At 44.7% G+C, this 20,893-nt stretch overlaps 1 long non-coding RNA gene across 1 annotated transcript in view; it reads left to right on the top strand.

Moving 5' to 3' along the window:
* Positions 1-673: 673 nt before the first annotated feature.
* LOC111173459 (uncharacterized) overlaps positions 674-20,893 on the top strand; it is a 37,479-nt gene continuing 17,259 nt past the window's right edge. The window contains exons 1-2 of the long non-coding RNA XR_004023898.2: positions 674-1,699; positions 3,180-3,275. This is a non-coding gene — a long non-coding RNA (uncharacterized LOC111173459). The remainder of the gene's footprint in view (positions 1,700-3,179; positions 3,276-20,893) is intronic.

A 20,893-nucleotide genomic window follows, 5' to 3' on the forward strand; every position in this document is an offset into this window, starting at 1 on the left:
TCGCTTTGCCCTTTCCTTTTGTTTAAGGTCAGATGGGGAGCGTTCTTTGAAAGTGGCTCCAGGAGAGTTTCTCAGAGATCCATGTATTTAGCAATTTATGTTTTTCACTCAGAATGGACCACTTTCAGTAATAATGATATCATGATGATTACTATTATAAGAAACAATGTTTCACCTCATCCGTAAAAATGAAGTAATGATTCAGATCCCAGCCTGATGTTTAAAGTATTTGGCAAGCTGTACAGGAAGGTTGTTATATCTAAGTAAATGTTGATTTTAAAATGCCATTTTTAGTGGATTTTATAAGCAATGAATGACAAATTAATCAGCACTTTTATCCCAAGGAACTCACGGCACTTCACAGATATGGTCTCATTAATGTTTGCAGAGTGGAAAAGCATCATTCATGAAACCACAGCCTCAGACCTTAGAGCAGCTGGAAGGGCCCTCAGGGAGCCTCACCAAGTCGTGAGTCTATGAACCAGGAAGCCAAGACTCAGGGCTGCCGACCTTGTGCGTCTTGGATACAGGAAGGAGGGGGAGGTGCGTGCGTCTGGAAGTGCGTCTGCATGGCACGCTCCCCCGACTTGGACGCCAGGAGTTGCGCAGGAGGCGGGGAGGGGGGCGGGGGAGGAGGGGGAGGGCGAGGGGATCCGCCCCTCCTCGCCCGGTCGCCGGGGCGGAGCCAGCCCGCGGCACGCGTCCCGGGCGTCGAGGGGCGCGGCGAGCGCGCAGTCACGTAGCCACTAGGCAGTCAGTCCGCTCCGCGCCAGCCTCGCACCGCGCGGACTCCTGAAGGTCAGCACTTTGAGTTATGGGTGTGATACAGGAAGGGAAAACTCCTCCTTTCCTTCCCTTAGCTGTATTTTCCTAGAAATTGACAGAAAAATGGGAATCTGGCACATTCGTGTATCTGATACACTTTTTGAAAGCAAAGAAGTGTCACCGAATGAGCAGGTGGCTCAGAGAGCACGAGTTTCTCCGGTTTTGCAGATAAGGAAGCGGGTTTGGTCCTAATGGAACCGGCCCAGTCCCCCCCGCACTCCCTTGCTTACCCGCCTCGCTCCCGCCCCTCCCCCCCCTCGTTCTTTGCCCTTGCCTCACTCACTCCAGCCGTTACACTATTTTTATCTGGTGGCTTAGGACTTGAAACAATGCATTAAAAACGGCAGAGCTGGGAGAGCTAACCCCCCCTTCGCCAGCAAGTGAGGGTGTGTCTTTAGCGAGTTGCTTCATCTCTTGGGAAGCGGGGAGTGCAACAGGGGCTAACCGCAGGTGCGCCCCGAGGCAGCGGGACTTGTGTGTTACGTGCGTGGAAGGCAGGTCTGCTCCACCGCTGTCCTTTGCTGAGCCTTGATAAAGTGCGAGCTCTACTCAAAGCCCAAGCTCGGTTCCTACGCCCCACTGCTGTCAAAGCTGAGTCCGAAAACCTGCACGTTCTCACGCCCCCCTACCCCCCCCTCGGCCTTGCCTGCCCTCAATCAAAGGGAGTGATTGATACTACTTGCACGTGGTGGTTCTTTAAGACCACAGTTTCCATTACCAACAGAGATGGTTTTCAAAGTCTGGTGGTGGAACTGAAGCCTTCAAAAGAAGGACTAACCAGAAGCCCGATATGTAAAGCAGTGGAGGCTGGAATGCATCGAGTGGCCTGGCTCCGCAGGGGACAGTTTGAACATCTCTGGCCTGTAGGATAAAGGTAAGGCTGTTTAGTGTGCTTGTCTCCAAGCCTTTTACAGTCTGGTCTCAATCACGCCCCGCCTCCACTCCCACCCCATGGTCCGGACGCATCAGAATATGATGTCCCTTTCACTTTCCACCTCCCCTGCTCCTGTATTCTCTGCTCAGAAGTTACTTCCTCTGTCATTCTTTCCTTGGAGCCCTCTTAGTGCTTCGTGCCTGCCTCAAAGGTAGCAGCTGTCACACTTTGGTTGGAGGTCACGAGTCCTGAAAACAGGAACTGTGCCTTGTTTTTGCAGCATTTAACTGATATTTAAAGAACACTTGAGTGCTGGGTTCTGGGAATACAGTTCAAACTCCTGGAGCTGACACCCTAGAGAAGGGGAGATGCAATGAGCACCATCAAGTAAAAGATGTGGCCTGTAGAGTGATCAGTAGGGGGAGCAAGAGGGGGGAGGACGGAATAGAGAATGTGTGTCAGTGGGGATGGGAGGTTCCAACTCAGGCACGTGGAAGACGACAGGGGCGTCAGCCTGAAGGTGGTGAAGGAGAGAGCAGTGTGGACCTTTGTGGGGAAACTCTTCCAAGCACTGAGAGGCAAAAAGCAAAGACATTTAAGGTGGGAGCAGGGAAGAGGCCAGATGGCCAATGGGAAGCGAAGAAAAGAGAAAATGGGAGGAGACAAAGGGGTGAGATAGAGAGGTGAGGGGTTTTACCAGAGTCAGAGGGTCGGACCCAGTGTTTTGAAGCTCCCACAGTCCCAACAAAGGACACAGGGGCTGCCATGGTGACCCTTCCAGTGCCCAATTCTCGGGCCTTGTTATTTTCTTTCTTTAAAATTTTTTTTGGCTGCTCTGTGCACGCGGCAGGAGGGATCTTAGTTCCCAACCGGAGATCGAACCCTCATCCCCGCATCCCCTGTAGTGGAAGCAGAGAGTCTTAACCACTGGACTGCCAGGGAAGTCTCTTTGTTAGATTTCTTTGTTTCCTTTGACGCCATCAACCTTCCCCCTTTTTTGAAAGTCTAACTTTTGGAACTCCACTTTCTCCTTTTCTTTCCTACTTCATTGGTCACTCTTTCTTGGGCGTTTGTAATTTTCTGCCTCTGCTCACCCTTGGAGGGCTTTCCCCCAACCAAGGCCTTACCCTCAGCCCACTGACCTTGTTAACACGCATCCTTGCAGTGTGACCTCATCCACATGGCCACCTAACACGTCAACAAGGTTAGTTCCGCTGGCAAGGAGGAAGGGGAGGATGGCAGAGTGTACCACGGCCAGGAATAATCTAGCCCTGCTTTCCTCTCCAGCTCCAGCTCCTGCGCTTTCCCCACATGTAACCTTCTCTCGGGTCACTCCAAATATCTCCCATTTTTAGACATCTTAAGCTCTGCTTGATACGTGGTATATTAAATTAACTATTGCCAAGAAGCAAATCCCCGAGAACTTTTTCATGGCTTACAAAACCAGTAATCGCTTATATGACTCTCGGTTCTGGCTTAGGTTGCCTCGTGAGACCACAGTTAAGATGTTGGCCAGGGCTGCAGTCACCACTGCTGCTGGAGGATTCCCTGCTGAGAGGGCTTAGTCACCTGACTGGTAAGTTGCACTGCCTGTTGGTGGGAGGCCTCAGTTCCTTTTCACATGGGCCTCTTCACAGGGCTGCTTGAATGGCTCGGGCACTGACTTCCTCCAGAGCATGCAATCCAGTAGAGCAAGAGGGAAATTGCAGTGCTTTTTATAATCTAGCCTCAGAGTTCACACACTGTCGTCTCCATCGTTCTCTATTGGGCGCTCAGAACAGCCCTGATCCATTGTGGGAGGGGGCTACATGAGGGCACAAATACCAGCAGGTGAGGGTCATTGGGCGCCATCTTGGAGGTGGGCTATGCTATGTGGTTATCCACTTTCGAAGTCTGAATAACTGTGACTTGTCCCTCAAAACCCTGCGCACTGACACACAGCTAGTTCCATGGAGAAGCCTCCCCTGATTGGTGAACTTCCTCTTCTCCTTGCATTAGCCCTTGGGCATCTCTCCCTTCCCTCATGTACCAAGCTGCACTGAAATTGGTGATTTACTTGTTTCTCTCTTCCCTAGTCTTTAAGTTCCTTGAGAGATAAGAGAGTGTTTAATAGGACAACGTGACATCACAGTGTCTAGAACCGTGGTGCATGGCAGAGTCTCAGTACATTTTATATAAGGAATAAATGAATGAGTAAATCACATTTCCTTTTCCAATCAGAAATATTTATATAGCACTTAATTTATATCGCACCCCACTTCAGGTCTCTGTTGACTGGTTTTCATATTTCAGCTTTCATATTGCATTTCCCACCCCAGTCTCACCCCTGACACAGCCGTATTCTCCTTTGACCCAGCAATTCCATTCTAGGAATTTATTCTAGGGAAATAATTGCACGTGTGTCAAAGAGGTAGCTAAGCACTGTCCATTGCAGTTTGTTTATGATGTTTGGTTTTGTAGAAAACCTAAATTTCAAAAAACAGTGATTTGATTAAATAAGATATGCAATAATAAAATCAACTATTATGTAACTGCTAAGGTAGTACCAAAAAATGTTCGATATGAAAAGATGTTCAGTTGATATTTTTAAATGAAGTAAAACAAAATTATAAAATGTTTTAATTTTTAATTTGTGGTAAAATACATGTAACATAAAATTTATCATCTTAACCCTTTTTCTTAATAAATTTATTTATTTATTTTTGGCTGCGTTGGGTCTTGTTGCTGTGCGCAGGCTTTCTCTAGTAGCAGCGAGCAGGGGCTACTTTTCGTTGTGGTGCTCGGCTTCTCATTGCGGTGGCTTCTCTTGTTGTGGAGCACGGGCCCTATAGCGCACGGGCTTCAGTAGTTGTGGCACGTGGGCTCAGTAGTTGTAGCTCGCAGTGTCTAGAGCGCAGGCTCAGTAGTTGTGGCGCATGAACTTAGTTGCTCCGCGGCATGTGGGATCTTCCCAGACCAGGACTCGAACCTGTATCCCCTGCATCGGCAGGAGGATTGTTAACCACTGCGCCACCAGGGAAGTCCCCTTCTTAACCCTTTGTAAGTGCACAGTGCAGTAGGGTTGAGTGCGTTCACATTGTTGTGACACCAATCTCCAGAATGTTTTTCATCTTGCAAAACTAAAACCCTATACTATTTAGCAACATTTCTCCATCCCCCTCTTTCTTCCTCCCCTCAGCCCCTGGCAACAACATTTCTACTTTCTGTCTTTATGAATTTGACTACTCCAGGTACCTCATATAAGTGGAATCATATAGTATTTCTTTTTTGTGACTGCTTATTTCACTGAGCATAATGTCCTCAAGGTTCACCCATGTTATAGCATGTGTCAGAATTTCATTCCTATTCAAGGCTAAATATGTATACATCGCATTTTGTTCATCCATTTGCCTGCTGGTGGATACTCAGGTTGCCTCTACTGTTTGGCAATCATGAATAATGCTGCTGTGAGCACAGGTGTACAAAGATCTCTTCAAGACCCTGGGTCATAATTCTGTTTTTACTTTTTTGAGGAACTGTCATGCTGTTTCCATAGAGGTTGCACCACTTTACTTTGCCATTAATAGAGCTCAGTATATCCAACTGCCTTGTGTTGTATATTTTGTTTGTCCTTCTAGAACCACTCTCTACTCTTGTTGACCCTCCTCTGTGCCCTTGGCACTTTGACCTTTGTGGGCTACATCAACAGACTCTCTCACTTCAACTGGGTTAGGCCAATAGAAGTTTCCAGCAGAAGGTTGAAAGGCAGGAGGAGAGTGAGGTCAATGAATTTAGTACCTAGCTCCTTCTTTGTGGTTCACCTCAGACTGCATCTCTCTACTGAGGGCCACGGCGCCTACCAGAAGGCCCTCTCCATCTAACCAGCGCTGTCTCTCTCTGTCTCTCTCTCTACCAGTTACTGCCCCTTTCACTTGCTGTTTCAAGCCTATGCATGGTTACTAGCTTCAAGATGTACCACACCATCTCTCTTTGCTTGTCCTAAACTCTGCTCACACCTTTGTAAATAGTCCTCCTATTAAACTCTCCTCGAATTATCCTGGTTTCCAGCCAGGATCCTGATGCATCCATATCTACTTGACATCTCCCCTTGGAATTCTCACAGTCATCACAAACATGACATACCCAAAGCGTAACCTTTGACTTTCCTTCAGTCCTCTGCTCTCCACTTTCTGCGATCTCTGGGAACATTAGCACCGCCAAGCCAGGTGCACAAGACAGACGCCTGGGAGTCCTACATGATTTCTCCCTCTCCCTCACCCCTACTTGCCTTCGTCTTATCCATCACTAAGTCTGTAAATTGAGCTTCATACAGCTGGCTTCTTGCTCTTTAGATCTCAGCTTAAATGTTATCTTCTTTAAAAAAAAAAAAAAACCTTCCTCTACCCAACAGTAAGGGCCCGCATCCCTTTATTCTCACTCCGTGTACCAGTTTGTTTGCTTCTTAGGAAGCAGTATCACTAAGGAATTGATCATCTATTTTACTTGAGAGTTATGTCCCTTTGGTAGAGAAGGATGACTCTGAGCTATAAAGGGTAATGAACATAACTCTCAACATCACCTAACTCGGAGGCTGGTTTTTCCTGGGCTTGATCCAACATGGCAGAATTAATCTTTGAAATTCCAGACCTGTGTCTGTGTTAACCCCTTTAAGGTATAGTACCCCTCAAAGCCTCATGGAAAACAAACCATTGGCTTTATCCATCTATTCTACACTGTAGAAATAAATTACATGACATCTGGGGTTTCATAAGAGCCCAGCTCTATTGGCAATAAGTCCAGGGGTTTCTCCTTGCCTGTACATTTGCTTCAGATAAACTCCACATATAAAAACAACTTTGAAAAGATGTAATCTACATGCATAAAATGCCAGATTTATGGTTTAATTATTTGGCGCAATCAGTGATCTGAAAGTTCAGAAAACCTAAACAAACAAACAGAACCCTAAATGAAAGAAAACATTTCTGAACCAAATTGCCTTCCTGGTGTAGAAAGTCCTCATATGCATGGAGTCGGACAGGAAACAGAAATAGATCTGTGTGTTACCAGAACTGAACTAAAATATTTGCCTTTTTTCTCCTTGGAACATCACCTAAAAGAAATGCCCATTGTATTTGATGTAGGGATTCAGAGCAGGACTTGCCGTGGTGTTTAGGGTCTCCTTTGTATTGGTTTCATCTGCTTGAACCTTGGGTTGAACCAAGCAAAGCATAGCAATCCCTTGGATGCTACCTCTGATTAGGGGCTCAAGAAAATATTTAGAGAGATGGGGAAAGTATAAAATGAGAGGATGACTGGTCCATTCCACAAACATTTATTTATTGAGTGTCACGGACAAGGCACTGCTCTAGGGCAGCAGTCCCCAACCTTTTTGGCACCAGGGAGCGGTTTCGTGGAAGACAGTTTTTCCACAGATGTGGGGGGATGGTCAGGCGGTAACGCGCGTGATGGGGAGCGATGGGCGGCAGCAGACGCAGCTTCACTCACTCACCGGCCACTCATGTGTGGCCCGGTTCCTAACAGGCCGTGGACTGGTACCAGTCTGTGGCCGGGGGTTGGGGACTCCTGCTCTAGGGTATTCAAGGTAAATAGATGAGGTTCCTTCCATCCAGGAGATTATCATCTCCCTTGAAAAACATAAAGCACTACAGAAATACCAGTTTCCTATGATACTGTTTTATTGCATCTACAGTGAAGGGAAACTAACAGCCATAGGCAGAGAACAAGTGTTATGGGTTGAATTGTGTCCCCACAAGGTCATATGTTGAAGTCCTAGCCTCAGTACCTCAGAATGTGACTATTTGGATGTGACCTGTATAGGATCTTTACAGAGGTAATATGATTGATGTCCTTACGAAAAGAGGAAATTTGGAGACAGACACCCATAAAGGGAAGACCATGTGAACATGAAGACGGCCGTCTACAAGCCAAGGAGAGAGACCTGGAACAGATCCTTCCCTCACAGCCCTCAGAAGGAACCAGCCCTGCTCACACCTTGGCTTCAGACTTCTAGCCTCTAAAACTCTGAGACAATACATTTCTGTTGTTGAAACCACCCAGTTTGTGGGAGTTTGTTGTGAACTACCAAGCAAACTAATACAACAAACTCTGGTGAAAAGAATTCAATAGCAGATCGGGGCACCAAGATGAGGAAAAAGGTATGACTGTGTTTTGACTTTCCTTCCTCCTTGGTGGCCCTCTTCTGATAATCTGCCAAAGACACTGGATGTTATTTCCTTCCTGGACTGGTTAAAAAAACAACAAAGAACCAGGAGTAAAGGATGGAACTAGAGCCTTTCTGGAAGCTTCTCTGTGAACTCCCTTCAATTTAAGAGGCGTTTCCTTTACTCCTAGGTTCTAAATTCCTGAGCAGCCTGTTCACGTTTAGAGTCGGAGCCCTTGTCCCATGGAGATCTGGTGATTTGGACCCCATGAGCAACTTGAGGCCTGCCCCTCTGTGTGATTAGGCCAGAGAAAATCAGAACAGCAGGAAGGTGGCTCTTTGCATTGCAGAACTTTATATAGTATTTGTTCTGTTGTTGTGGACACTGGGGGTAACCATGTGGTGATGGTGCTATCATCTGTTTAAAAGTCATCAACTCATCCCAGGAGACCAGAGGCCATAGATTTTCCATATTCTCAAGACTTAAATGTTTGCTCTTGGACTACCAGGATTGGAGGAATGAGGTCTAAACCTTACGTTGTTCAGCTGAAGAAATAGTGGCTCAGGAACATGTTTTGTCTGGGGTTTCCTATCCAATCAGATCAATTTGTTGAGCACTTACTGGGTGTGATGCTTACTTTTCTGTGTCAGTTTGGCTAGACTGTGGTGCCCAATTGTTTGGTTAAACATTCGTCTAGATGTTGCTATAAGAATATTTTTTTGATGTGATAACGTTTAAATTAGTAGATTTGAAGTAAAGCAGATTATCCTCCATAATGTGAGTTGGGCCTCATCTAATAAATTGAAGGCCTTAAGAGAAAAGACTGAGTTTCCCTGATGAGGAAGGAATTCTGACTCTGGATCACAGCATCAGTTCCTACTGGAATTTCCAGCTTCCTGGCCTGCCCTACAGGTTTTGAACTTGCCAGCTCCCACAGTTGTGTGAGAAGATAATTCAAAATAAATCTTTTTTTTTTTTTTGTGGTACGCAGGCCTCTCACTGTTGTGGCCTCTCCCGCTGCGGAGCACAGGCTCCGGACGCGCAGGCCCAGCGGCCATGGCTCACGGGCCCAGCCGCTCCGCGGCATGTGGGATCTTCCCAGACCGGGGCACGAGCCCATGTCCCCTGCATCGGCAGGCAGACTCTCAACCACTGCGCCACCAGGGAAGCCCCAAAATAAATCTCTTGATACATCTTACTGATTCTGTTTCTCTGGAGAACCCCAACTAGTACAGTATGGAACGGGCATGGTGAGGAATGAACAGGGGATTAATACCTGGCTTTTGGGTCCCTTGGCTCTGCCTTGGTGGCCACCTACCAGGATATAAACCAGAACAGTTGTTCTGCTCATAGCCATGTAATTCATAACATTGTTGGGGAATGAGTGCTTTTCCTCACACATTCAGTTTTTGGAGCGATGAACCAAAACCAAAATTAAATCCGTCAGAGTACCTGTGAATGTACTGTTCTTTCCATTGGGCCACAGTGGTCCTCTTCTATAGGAAATATCCTCACCAAACCTAGGCAGGTAAGGCGGAAGCCATCCATCTGTTGTTCCCCCCGGTGTGAGTGTCACGTGTTTGTCAAGTCCACTTGATTCCTCCCACACACTCAAGCCCTGTATTCTGGGAGTTAAGCTCCCGGTGTGAGTGTCACATGTTTGTCAAGTCCACTTGATTCCTCCCACACACTCAAGCTCTGTATTCTGGGAGTGAAGCTGAGGAAAGTTTCCTCTTCCTTAACAGAAACCGCCAGAGTGCGCTTGCTTTAGGAAACGGTGTAGATGCAGCCGGAGTGCTCGCAGGGAGGCTGTGTGCGGGCTTCGTTCTTCGGCTGTGCGGAGCTGAAGAAAAATAACAGCTGTGGAATCTCAGCTTCTTAAAACTCAACATTATCGATGCTTACTACCTTCCGTGGAGGCCTTGGGTGGAAGGTTACAAAACAGGATAAATTTTCGTCTAAAAAAAATGAGCAGATATTACACAATAGAAATTCTACCTGGGTTAGGATTTCAGCTCCTTTTATTTCACGTCTCCATGAGCTTAATTATACTGAAAAAATTAAGTGAAAAAGTTGAAGGAAGATATTTGGAGAGTTAAGATTTGGGCAAAAACCACAACTTTCATTTTATTTACTTAATATTGATTAAAAAAATTTTTATTGAGGTATAGTTGATTTACAATGTTGTATTAGTTTCAGGTGTACAGCAGAGTGGTTCAGTTTTATATATATATATATTCTTTTTCGGATTCTTTTCCATTATAGGTTATTACAAGATATTGAATATAGTTCCCTGTGCTATACAGTAAATCCTTGTTGTTTATTTTATATATAGTAGTGTGTATATGTTAATCCCAAACTCCTAATTTATCCCTCCTCCCACTTGCCCCTTTGGTAACCATAAGTTTGTTTTCGAAATCTGTGAGTCTGCTTCTGTTTCGTAAATAAGTTCATTTGTATCATTTTTTTTTAGATTCCACACATGTTATATAATATTTGTCTTTCTCTGTCTGACTTACTTCAGTTAGTATGATCATGTCTAGTTGCATCCATGTTGCTGCAAATGGCATTATTTCGTTCTTTTATGGCTGAGTAGTATTCCATTGTGTGTATGTACCACATCTTCTTTATCCATTCATCTGTCAGTGGACGCTTAGCTTGCTTCCATGTCTTGGCTATAGTGAATAGTGCTGCTGTGAACGTTGGGGTGCATGTATCTTTTCTAATTAGAGTTTTTGTCTTTTCCGGATATATGCCCAGGAGCGGGATTGCTGGATCATATGGTAACTCTGTGTTTAGTTTTTAATACTGATTTTAAGCAGAAACATGTTTTTGATCAGATATTTGAGTGCAGTCTCTCCCAGGCCTACCAATGGTTACTGGTTCAGCCAGGGGCGATGGAGCCAGTGGTTTCTTAGGCTTCTCAAAGGCTGTAAGGAGACACTCAAAGCAAGGGATTGAGCAGACTCAATGAGACAGAAAGCAAGCTCCATTTCAAGAAGATAAGAGGTGAATCAGCTGTTTTGCAGAAACCGAAGAGCTGGAGGTATGGATTGAAGATGGATGTAAAGCTAAAAATCTGGGATGGAGAGGGATAAAGGGACCAGCTAGGATGCACTTTGCAGGATGTGAATTTACTATAAAGTATAGAGTTCTCAGAAGAATGGACAAAGGAAAAGTGGACAGCTCATCTCTAGCTTTGCTTATTTTCTCTGTGATCTCCTGCTGGCTTCCCTGACCCTTGGCCACCGCCCACCCCCTCATGGCTTCCACCTACCCCCATCCTAGGCAACAGGCAGCCACCGCTGATGACTCACGTGTTACTTAGAGTGCGCGCTGGTGGTATCAGACTAGGTTAGGCAGCTGTGGGAACCTGCTGGCTCCCTTGTGACGCTGACTTGCCTTTAACGTTGTTAAAATGTGCTGTTTCCCTGCCATGTTCCCCAGGGCCCCAAGTGAAAGCTCACTGTGATTCATGGGATTTTGAAAAGTGAAAAAATGTCCCCGCGATGGAGATGCAGGACCAGCTTGTTAACGTTTATACAAGGGTCTATTTTCGGAATACAAACTGTAGCCAAGACACAGGTCAGAGTTCAGAAAGGAAGATGGGGCAGAAATGATGAAGCTGTGGTCCTTTGCCTTGCATATATCTGATTCTTAAGATGCTGGTGATAAGGTCCTGGAGGGCTGCTAAATGTGGCCCTGTATAAATTTGGCTTTAAACATTTTAGAGGCAACGCAAAAGGGGAGCATATGACAAGCGACGTGATCAGGGAAGGGGCGGTTGCAGCAGAAGGACTGTTGTTCTTGGAACAGAGATTAGAGAAAGACCCGCCCTCCCACTGCCCTTCTCACCGCCACCCGCACCAGCTGCCTCTGGGAACAGCATGAAGAAGGCTGAGTAGCAGAGTGGAGCGTGTTTTCTGACTTCCTTCTCGTAAAAGCCTCAGCAATCCGCAAGGCCTGGGGCTATAGCGATATAAAGGTCCCCACCCTCCAGAATTTTATGATTTCATTAGGAGAGGGAACCGTTGGTGATTTCATGGGTAGACGGGTTTGCATGGATGCCCTTGGATGAGCATTTCTAGAGCAGGGAGGCTTTTCACGTTACCATTCGCTTATACACCATCTGCCTGAAGTGTGGTGTCCTGCGGAGAGACCCGCGACCTCTCCAGTGTGTCCCTTCTGAAAAACAGGAAGTGGCTAAAGAGACGTGACCAGGGAAAGAGAAAAATATACCTTTGTTGCGGTTACAATAATTCATGGGAAAAGTGCGAAACTTGTGAAACAAAATTGTGGGTCTTGGAGGGAGGAACATGAAGTCAAAGGAGGAGGGTCGCAGGGGAAGGAGGCGTGAAAAGCTGAGCTCCAGAGAAGAGACCACTCCCAGGACTAAGCAGAAAAGCTTCAATGAGAGAAAACACCAGAAACTTCCAGAGAGCTGCACACACACACACACACCCCCCGCCCCCAGCAGAGGACACGTTCCTTCAGCCTGAACCATGGCATGGTCTTGCTGGGGTAAAGGCAAGAGGAAAGCCAGGCAAGAATTAATTCTAGAGAGACCTTCTCAAGGGCGTGGCATGATTTCCTCCATGGCAAAGTGCTTCTCTTAGTGGAACCTCCAAGTCATTCTTTCGAGTTAGGTGTGATTTCTTTGTTTTTTTATTTTTATTTGGTTATTCTTGCCCCAATTTAGGTGTGTACTGTTTGGATGGAAATGTTAGTGTATCCTAGAAGTGGCTCTGTAATACTTGGGAGCAGAAGTGACAGCCAGCTTCTGGATGTCAGTGTAAGTTGGGTGTGGCAACCAGGGTATTGGAAAGTCCTAGCGTATTACAGGTAATTCCGTTCCCTTCTGGTCCCCTCCCACCAGCCTCCAGGCAGACCAGGTGGCACCTAGTACAATACTTCAGCGGCCCCACATCGGCCCTCGGAGGGCAGAGTGCCTTCTTGTCCAAGTCCCAGCCACTCTTTTTAGCTCATTTCCCCCCAGTGCCTTGCGTTCCCCCTGGAGGACTGGTTGCTGCCATCCCCCCTGCCCCAGCAAGGGCCACGGTAGCCCTCCTCTGAAACACGAAGAACCATGCCTTCTCCCCTCCTCCTCTTCCCAGCTTCCCATGAGGTATTCCAGCTCTACGCCAGCTAGTTTACTGGAAACGTCACCCATCCCCGTTTGTACCCATTAATTACCATTAGTCACACTGGGTGCACAAACGTGACACCTCTCATTCTGGGGCCATCTCATTCGGCCTCACCTGTCTCTCTCCGTCAGCATCAGTCCGTGGTTATCGCGGGACTTGGAAACTATCTTGTATGTAATTTATTTGCAAGTTTATTGTCTCTTCTTCTCCCTCGAAAATATAAGGATAATGAGGGCAAGGACTTTGCTTGTCTTCTTGACGACTGTGTTTTCAGTTCTGAGAACAGTGTTTGGCACGTTAACAGGTATGCAGTCGTTTTTGTTGCTGTTGTTGAAGAAGAGAGAGGATATAGTCAGTTGTAAACCAGAGAACTTGGGGAAATAGGACATCCCACTGAGTGCTGCCAGGGGGGAACTCAGAGCAGCCAGAGCTCACTGAAGGTGGGAGCGCTGGAGAGCCGAGGAAGGACGAACGCCAAGGTGTGGGAAGGAGGCTGGCGCAGAGGTTCTCAAGGTGTGGTCTGCGGAGCCCCGGGGGCAGGGGTTTCTGAGAGCCTTTCAGAGAGTCTGTAACATCAAAACTATTTTCATAACCTTATTAAGATGTTGACTTTTCCACTGTGGTGACATTTCCACTGATGGCACAGAAGCAAAAGAGGGTAGGACATGAACCAAAGCAGAGGCACCAAACTGTCACCACACACTCACAGCAAAACAGATTCCAGTTTCATTGAAGAATGTCCTCAATAAATCAGTAAAAGCTATTCATTTTATGAAATGTCGACCTCGTGTCTATTTCATATTCTGTGTGAAATGGGAAATACACATAGAACATTTCTGCTGAATAGTGAAATATGTTGGTTTCCTTGAGGAAAAACACTTGGCAATTGAATCGTGAGCTAAATTGGCTCTTTTTTTTTGGTCATGGAACATCATTTTTACTTTAGAGAATGAAAGACAAACTATAGTTATTTAGACTTGGGCATTTCACACATATTCTGCCAAAAATGAGTAAAGTGAGCTTGTCAAGTGAAACAATGACAGTATCAGTTGCCAGCAGTAAAATTTTAACTTTCAAGAGAAAATTAGAATTATGGAAAACTTGTGTCCATCACAGGAAGCTTGAGAGCTTCCTTATAGAGACATTTCTGTTGAGATTGGTGGTGATATATGAATAGTGGGATTTTTTGATGTTGTATGATAAAATAGGTCAACATTTGGAATGATCTGTATAGTTCAGTGAGTCATAATTTTCCAAATGTTACAGAATCATGCATGAGAAAATGAACTGTACAAAGAGCAAAATAGATGAATGGATTTCATATAAGACTTTTAAAAGTTCATTGACAAGGTTGCAGATTCCACACTGAAAATTAACTTTAAAGAAATGAGCAACTTAGTTGCAGTATCAAAGAATATGTACAATTATCTTTTTAAAAAAAAACCCTGTTAAACTCCTCTCACACACGGGGGCTGATTTTTCTTCATAAACCTCAACTAGAACAAGACATTACAACAGACTGAATGTAGAAGCAGAGCAGATATGAGAATCCAGCTGTTTTCTATAAGCCATACATTAAAGAGATTTGTAAATGACATCACCCTTCTCACTAAACTTTTTGTTTGGGAAAACCGTCATAATTTTTGTTAGCATGTAATGCATTATTATTTTTTTGATAAATATTTTTAAAATTTCTCAGTATTAATGTCTAATATGGTAAATACTGATAACCTACATTTTTTTAAAAGCTCCTCAGAATCCCCTTTTGTGAGTGTAAGTGTTAAAAAAAAAAAAAGTTTAGGGTTCTGAGGCCAAAATGTTTGGAGAACGCCTGGCCTAGATTAGGGTTAAAAGAACTCAGCAGTGCCTCCAAATAATGAACCATTTTCTTCTCACGTTTCTCTTTAATTGAGGCCAAGTCCACACCAATGAAGTGAATTAGAAAAAAGTACTGAAGGAAGGAGGTGAATATCTACGGATGCTCCTTTGTGCTGTAGGAAGTCGGCTCTCACTTCTTCCTCAGACCTATCCTGTGAGGTCATAGGTATTCAGTCCCATTTTGGTAGAAGAAAGGCTCAGAGTAGTTAGGTACCTTGCCCAAGATCACACAGCCCTGAAGTGGGTGGCAGAACCACAGGCCTGCCCAACACTTCCTGTCAAACCCCAGTACATCTGAAAATTATCAGAAATGTTTAGGTCCAAAATACTTTCACTTGAAATGTAAGTGTGATTTACTTGAAATGTAAATGTAAGTGTCCAAAATACTTTCACTTGAAATGTAAGTGTGATTGAGGTAAAACACAGTTTTGATGTATTTGAATGACCCCAGCGCCTGCCTTGCTGTGCCATCACCCTGGGCTGGCGGAGACAATGGCATTACAGAATAGTTACCAGATTTCCTGCAAAACTATAAACCAGCTGGGCCTCTCTTTAAATTTCTTGGACTGATTCTTCTTCGTAAGAAAAAGGTGTGTGTGTGTGTGTGTGTGTGTGTGTGTGTGTGTGTGGTTTTTCTTTCCCTTCTGTTTTTGCTCTGGCATTCTTTTGTGAGCATGTAACTGATTACTAAATAGGGTCAAAACAGCTTGAGTTGGGCTTCCTGTGTGAATGTGCACGGCAGGGATTTCCAGCCTTTCGTGTGATATGTTATCTGTGGCAGCTGTGCCCGCCGTTGAAGTTTCGGATGGCTTCCATCAATTTCCTGTATTGTAGGAATGGTGGATGTGTGTGCACACCGCCCGTGGAGACAGAAGGGAGGGTGTTTCTACGTGGTTTTCCTTGGATTTTGTGAAAGGTTTTCAGTTAGACGTGCAGAGAGGGCCACGTGTTTCTGTGGAAAGAGCTCTGGGTTAGCGCAAATGTGGGTCCAGTGGTTGTCTGCGACGAATTATCTACGTAGTTCGGGGCAAATTATTTAGTTCTCCGGCCCAATTCTGCTTCCTTATAAGGCTCCTTCCAGCTCTGAAATGTTGCAACTCGGAGTTCTTATAAAAGCCTCACTTTGCAAGTCACCACACTTTGCTGCTCTGAAACATTCATTTTTCTTCTTTCTGATTTTATTTTCTATGTGCTGTTTGTCCTCTTCCCTTTGTCCCTTTGCCTTTGTCCCTTTATTATGCCAACATTAAGTGCTCTTGTATTTAACTTCTTTCAAAATGGTTCTCTTTCACTAGCTCTTATCATTCAGTTCCCATTGCCTCTAAAATAACATTACAGATGGTCACCGTTTTCTTAGAAAGAAGGTCCAGAGTGCGTTCACTTCCTGTTCAGTTGGGGGCGGATCTAGAGTTTGGAGATTGGTTTCTGTCAGGATCCTCCCTCTGCCCACAATAGAGCCCAGAGAGGCTGGGCTGGCAGCCACTTCTCCAGCTGTGCTCTATTTTTATTAAATTTAATTAGATTGAAGTATGCAGGATAATGGCAGACTTAACTCATCTGCTGTCCTGGCCCAGTATGAACATTTAAAATAGAACCCGGACGTTAAACTTCTCTGTTTTCTCCTCAAGCTTGGGCTGTCCCTCCCTCTGCCGGCTTCCCCAGATCCGCCGCGAGTGGGTGCAGCGCCATCTAGTGATGGCATGGGCTGATGTTTTGCTGCCTAGTTCCTGCAATGCCTGCCTAAGAGAACCTGTGCACTGTGAAATACAGGCAAACAGGGACCTAAGTAACATACTGGGAACTGCAGCAGGTCACTTAGTATTGATATACAGAAAGTTCTAGTGTGTTATTAACCATTCAAATGTCTGTAAATTACAGAATCCTTGGGACCATGTGAAGTGAAGATTTATGGGCGTCTTCACCTCAGATGAGTCCTGAATGTTGTTTTGAACTTTTCAGTGAGGTTTTGTGTTCTTAGTGTGAGATCCAAGTGCTGGGGGGATGGTAATTTACACGCATGTGAAAAACATGGTCAAGTTGCTTGATTTTTCTCAGCCTCAGTTTCTCTCTTTATCATCTGTAAAAGATCATTTCTAAAATCCTTCCAACCTATTAAAAAATTTCAACCAACTGCAAGCACTACAATTCTGTGACTTACTCTAGTGAATGTACACATGTCAGATCCATGGTTCCTTCCATCCTCCAAGAGGAAGTATAGAAAGAATATCAGTAGTTGTCAGTGATTGGCTACTGCTACATCTCCGGTATTGTTTTACACACATTTGCCTTTTTATTTGATCTTTAAAAAATTCTTGCTGACAAAACTCTGTAAGATGAATATTATTATGCTGATTTTACAGACAAGGAATCTAAGGCTACCACAGCCTGCTCTCCATGTTCACAAGCTGTTAAAGAAGATAAAAGAGAAGCAAGTGAGAAATATGCTGTTGTCATTATAATTCATCATAACACCATTGGCAGGGTTCCAACAGTACCAAGTGTATTCAAGCCTCATTGGAGGAGCTAGTTCTCTATCTTTCACATACTCATAAAGCCTCTGTAGTAAGGTGATTGTTAGAGAAATAGTAAAAGAGAAAAAAAAACTTTTCCAAGGATTCAGGGGGAAACTCACATTTTTAAGTGCTAATGTGATGCTCAGACCTGTTCGCTGTGAGCTGAGCAGTGAGAAGAGATAGAGGGTCAGGCCCTCAGGAGTAACTGCTGTGTCCCAGCTGATGATACAAGGATGGCAGGTGGCAGAGGTCTGCCAGCACCATTGGAGGAACAGCTCTGGGGTGCTCCGGGCATATGGCACCGTAACAACATCCTATGTGTTTATGTTGATTGGTTTGCTTGGGTCTTCTTTTTGAAAGCTGAGCAGCCTTTCCCAAAGTGTGCTTTCTAGGGTGTTAATACATTTTATGAGGCACGCAAAGCTTCCAGGTCAAACGGTATGAGAACTGCTGGGCTGAATAAAGTTAATGGGTTTCTTGGCTCTAAGTGTAGGACTGCTTGAAACATTTTGTATGTCTGTGTGCTTTTTAAAAAATTTATAAATTAACTGTATTTTAATATACAAATCAAATAACCCCCAACAGTTGGGGATAAGACAGAAAGTGTAGCTCTTCTCCCTGTGCTGGAAACCCTGTTACCTAACCACTGTTGGTTTGTGTGTGTAACTTTCCAAAAACATCCTTGTAGCATCACCTTGCTTTGTGGGATAGCACATTAATTCTGATGAATGATGAAAATGTTCTCTTGCTGTCACCTGGCAACCTAGTCTACACTCCCACAGTGCAATGAGGCCAGTAGCTGCTGCCCCCTGGAGGTGGGCTTCCACCCTCCAGGTTTCATGCTCCTCCCAGCATCCTGTCCTTGGGTTGCCCTCCTGGTTCCTGTCGTCATTGGCATTTGTTATCAATGGTTTTGAGTAACGATCAGTCCTACACTGACCTGATGTCCAGACGGACTGTCCTATATTAAACAATAGAAATTAGTCATGAGTTAGCTTATTTTAGGGCCTAAATTGTATGCCCAAGAGGTCTGTTAAGGATTCTTAGGCCGCTAAACAGTTTTGGGGAAACCCTAGAACCTGATTCATGGAATCTAATCATTTTAGTAATAACATCTTTCCTATATTCTGGACCCTTTACATATATGAATTTGACTAACCCCCCACCAGCAACCCTATAAAGGTAGGTGCACGTAACATCTGTGATTTATAGAAGAGAAATTGGACCAACGATTGGTTAGGTAACTAATTTCACCTCTAGACCACAACTTCCAAAATCTCTCAGCACCTCCTACTGTTTCCCCTCGTTGGCCTCTTATAACCTCCAAGACGTCTGCTTCTCGGAACCTCAGCTGATCATGACACAGCCTTCTTGAGCATTTACTGACCCGTGATGCCTCCCTCCTTCCCCCAGCTTTCACCTCCCACTCCCACCCTCAGCTCACTGCCCCGAGTGTGACACAATTTGAATAGCTTCTTTGTCAAACTCTATATGAAGTTTCTGTATTGACATAAAGTGAAAGAAACAAAAAGCAGACTTTTAAGTACAGTTTTTTAAAATTTATTTAATTAATTTATTTTTGGCTGTGTTGGGTCTTCGTTGCTACGTGCGGGCCTTTTCTCTAGATGCGGCAAGTGGGGGCTGCTCTTCGTGTGGTGCGCAGTCTTCTCATTGAGGTGGCTTCTCTTGTTGCAGAGCACGGGCTGTTGGCACGCGGGCTTCAGTAGTTGTGGCTCACGAGCTTAGTTGCTCCACAGCATGTGGGATCTTCCTGGACCAGGGCTCGAACCCATGGCCCCTGCATTCGCAGGTGGATTCTTAACCACTGTGCTACGAGGGAAGCCCCTATGTACACTCTTGACTTCAATTATGGGAAAAGTGCATAGAAAAGGAGGCTGGAAGGAAATATGGTGATGAGGTTGTGTTAGAGTTGCAGGGTAATGGATGATTTTTTTCTTTATTAGTTTTCTGAAATGTGGTTATATGAGATATAAAATGGGAGAGATTTATGTTTTATGAATTTATAGATTTCTTTCCAAAAACTGAAAGACATCGATCAACTCACATGGTTACCATACAATATCATGAAATATGAAGTAATCTTTACAATAGTTATTTTTTAATTTAATTTAATAATTGCTGTTTGCCTTACACATGTAATTTTGAATTCCTATAAAATGTCATCGAAGAAGCTATTGTTTGCTCTTTTTGGAGCTGAGAAGACAAACCAAGGAAGAGAGAAAGCCAGTGATTTTTTTCCAAGACCACAATTGCCAGGTTCATGTGACTTTAAAGTACGCTCTTTGCAGATAAACATGTGTCTGCAACACCTGTGTCTGTGGGCTGTTTTCACACAACTCCTCTTGGTCAGTCATCACCGTTCAATAATCATTCATCTGGTAGAAACAGTTATTATATAAGACCCCCATTTTCATGGCACCCATAAGTTTTGTTGCTGTATGAAGATCATATGAAGAGTGGCAGAAACATTACAAGACTCTATGGCCTCTGACATTGCTCCTGGGTCCAGCTTCTAACATTAATTCATTAGCCTGCATGCTGGCCTGTCTCCAGGATGGCCCCTAATGAGCCTTGCCTCCTGGATTCATAAGTGTAGTCCGCTTGTGTAGTCCACTTCCATATCATATCAGGTGTTCTGTGTGACCAAAAGAACCCAGCAGAAGTGGTGATTTGTCAACTCAGAGACTAGGTCATAAAAGACATCCTGGCTTCCATCTTGCTTGCTTGCTCTTGGATCACTTACTCGGGGGAAAGCTAACTCTCATGTCATGAGGACATTTAAGTGGTCTGTGGAAAGGTCCACATGGTGAGAAACTGAGGCCTCCGGCCAACAGCCATGTCAGTGACTGATCTTAGAAGCAAGTCCTCCAGCCTCATCAAGCCTCCAGATGACACAGCCCCAGCTGATACCTTGACTGAAGCCTCCTGAGAGACACTGAGTCAGACCTACCAGCAAAACTATCTCTGAATTCCTGAGCCACAGAAACGGAGATGATAAATGTTGCTTTAAACCAATAAGCTTTGGGGTACCTTGTCTCAGAGTGACAGATAACTAATAGATGCTTCAGATAATATCTTTAGTTCATAACTAAAGTCTGAACTCTACTTGAAGATCCGTACTTAAAGACTTCACCTAAGGAGACTCACCTGTCCTGAGACCTGGTTTAAATGATGACATCCTGGGGACTTCCTTGGCGGTCCAGTGGCTGGGACTTCGCCTTCCAGTGCAGGGGGTGCAGGTTCGATTCCTGGTTGGGGAGCTAAGATCCCACATGCCTCAGGGCCAAAAACCCAAAACAGAAAACAGAAGCAATATTGTAACAAATTCAATAAAGACTTTAAAAATGGTCCACATCAAAAAAAAATCTTAAAAAAAGTAAACAATTGTTGAGTTAAGTAGTAAAGTATATATTTTAATAAATAAATAAAGAAATGGTGACATCCGGGACTTTAAGCTGATGTTATACAGGGTTGAGA

This window comes from Delphinapterus leucas, chromosome 21 (assembly GCF_059928025.1).
Source record: "Delphinapterus leucas isolate spDelLeu-1000000601 "Yukka" chromosome 21, BTC_Dleu_Yukka2, whole genome shotgun sequence".
Classification (NCBI taxonomy): domain Eukaryota; kingdom Metazoa; phylum Chordata; class Mammalia; order Artiodactyla; family Monodontidae; genus Delphinapterus; species Delphinapterus leucas.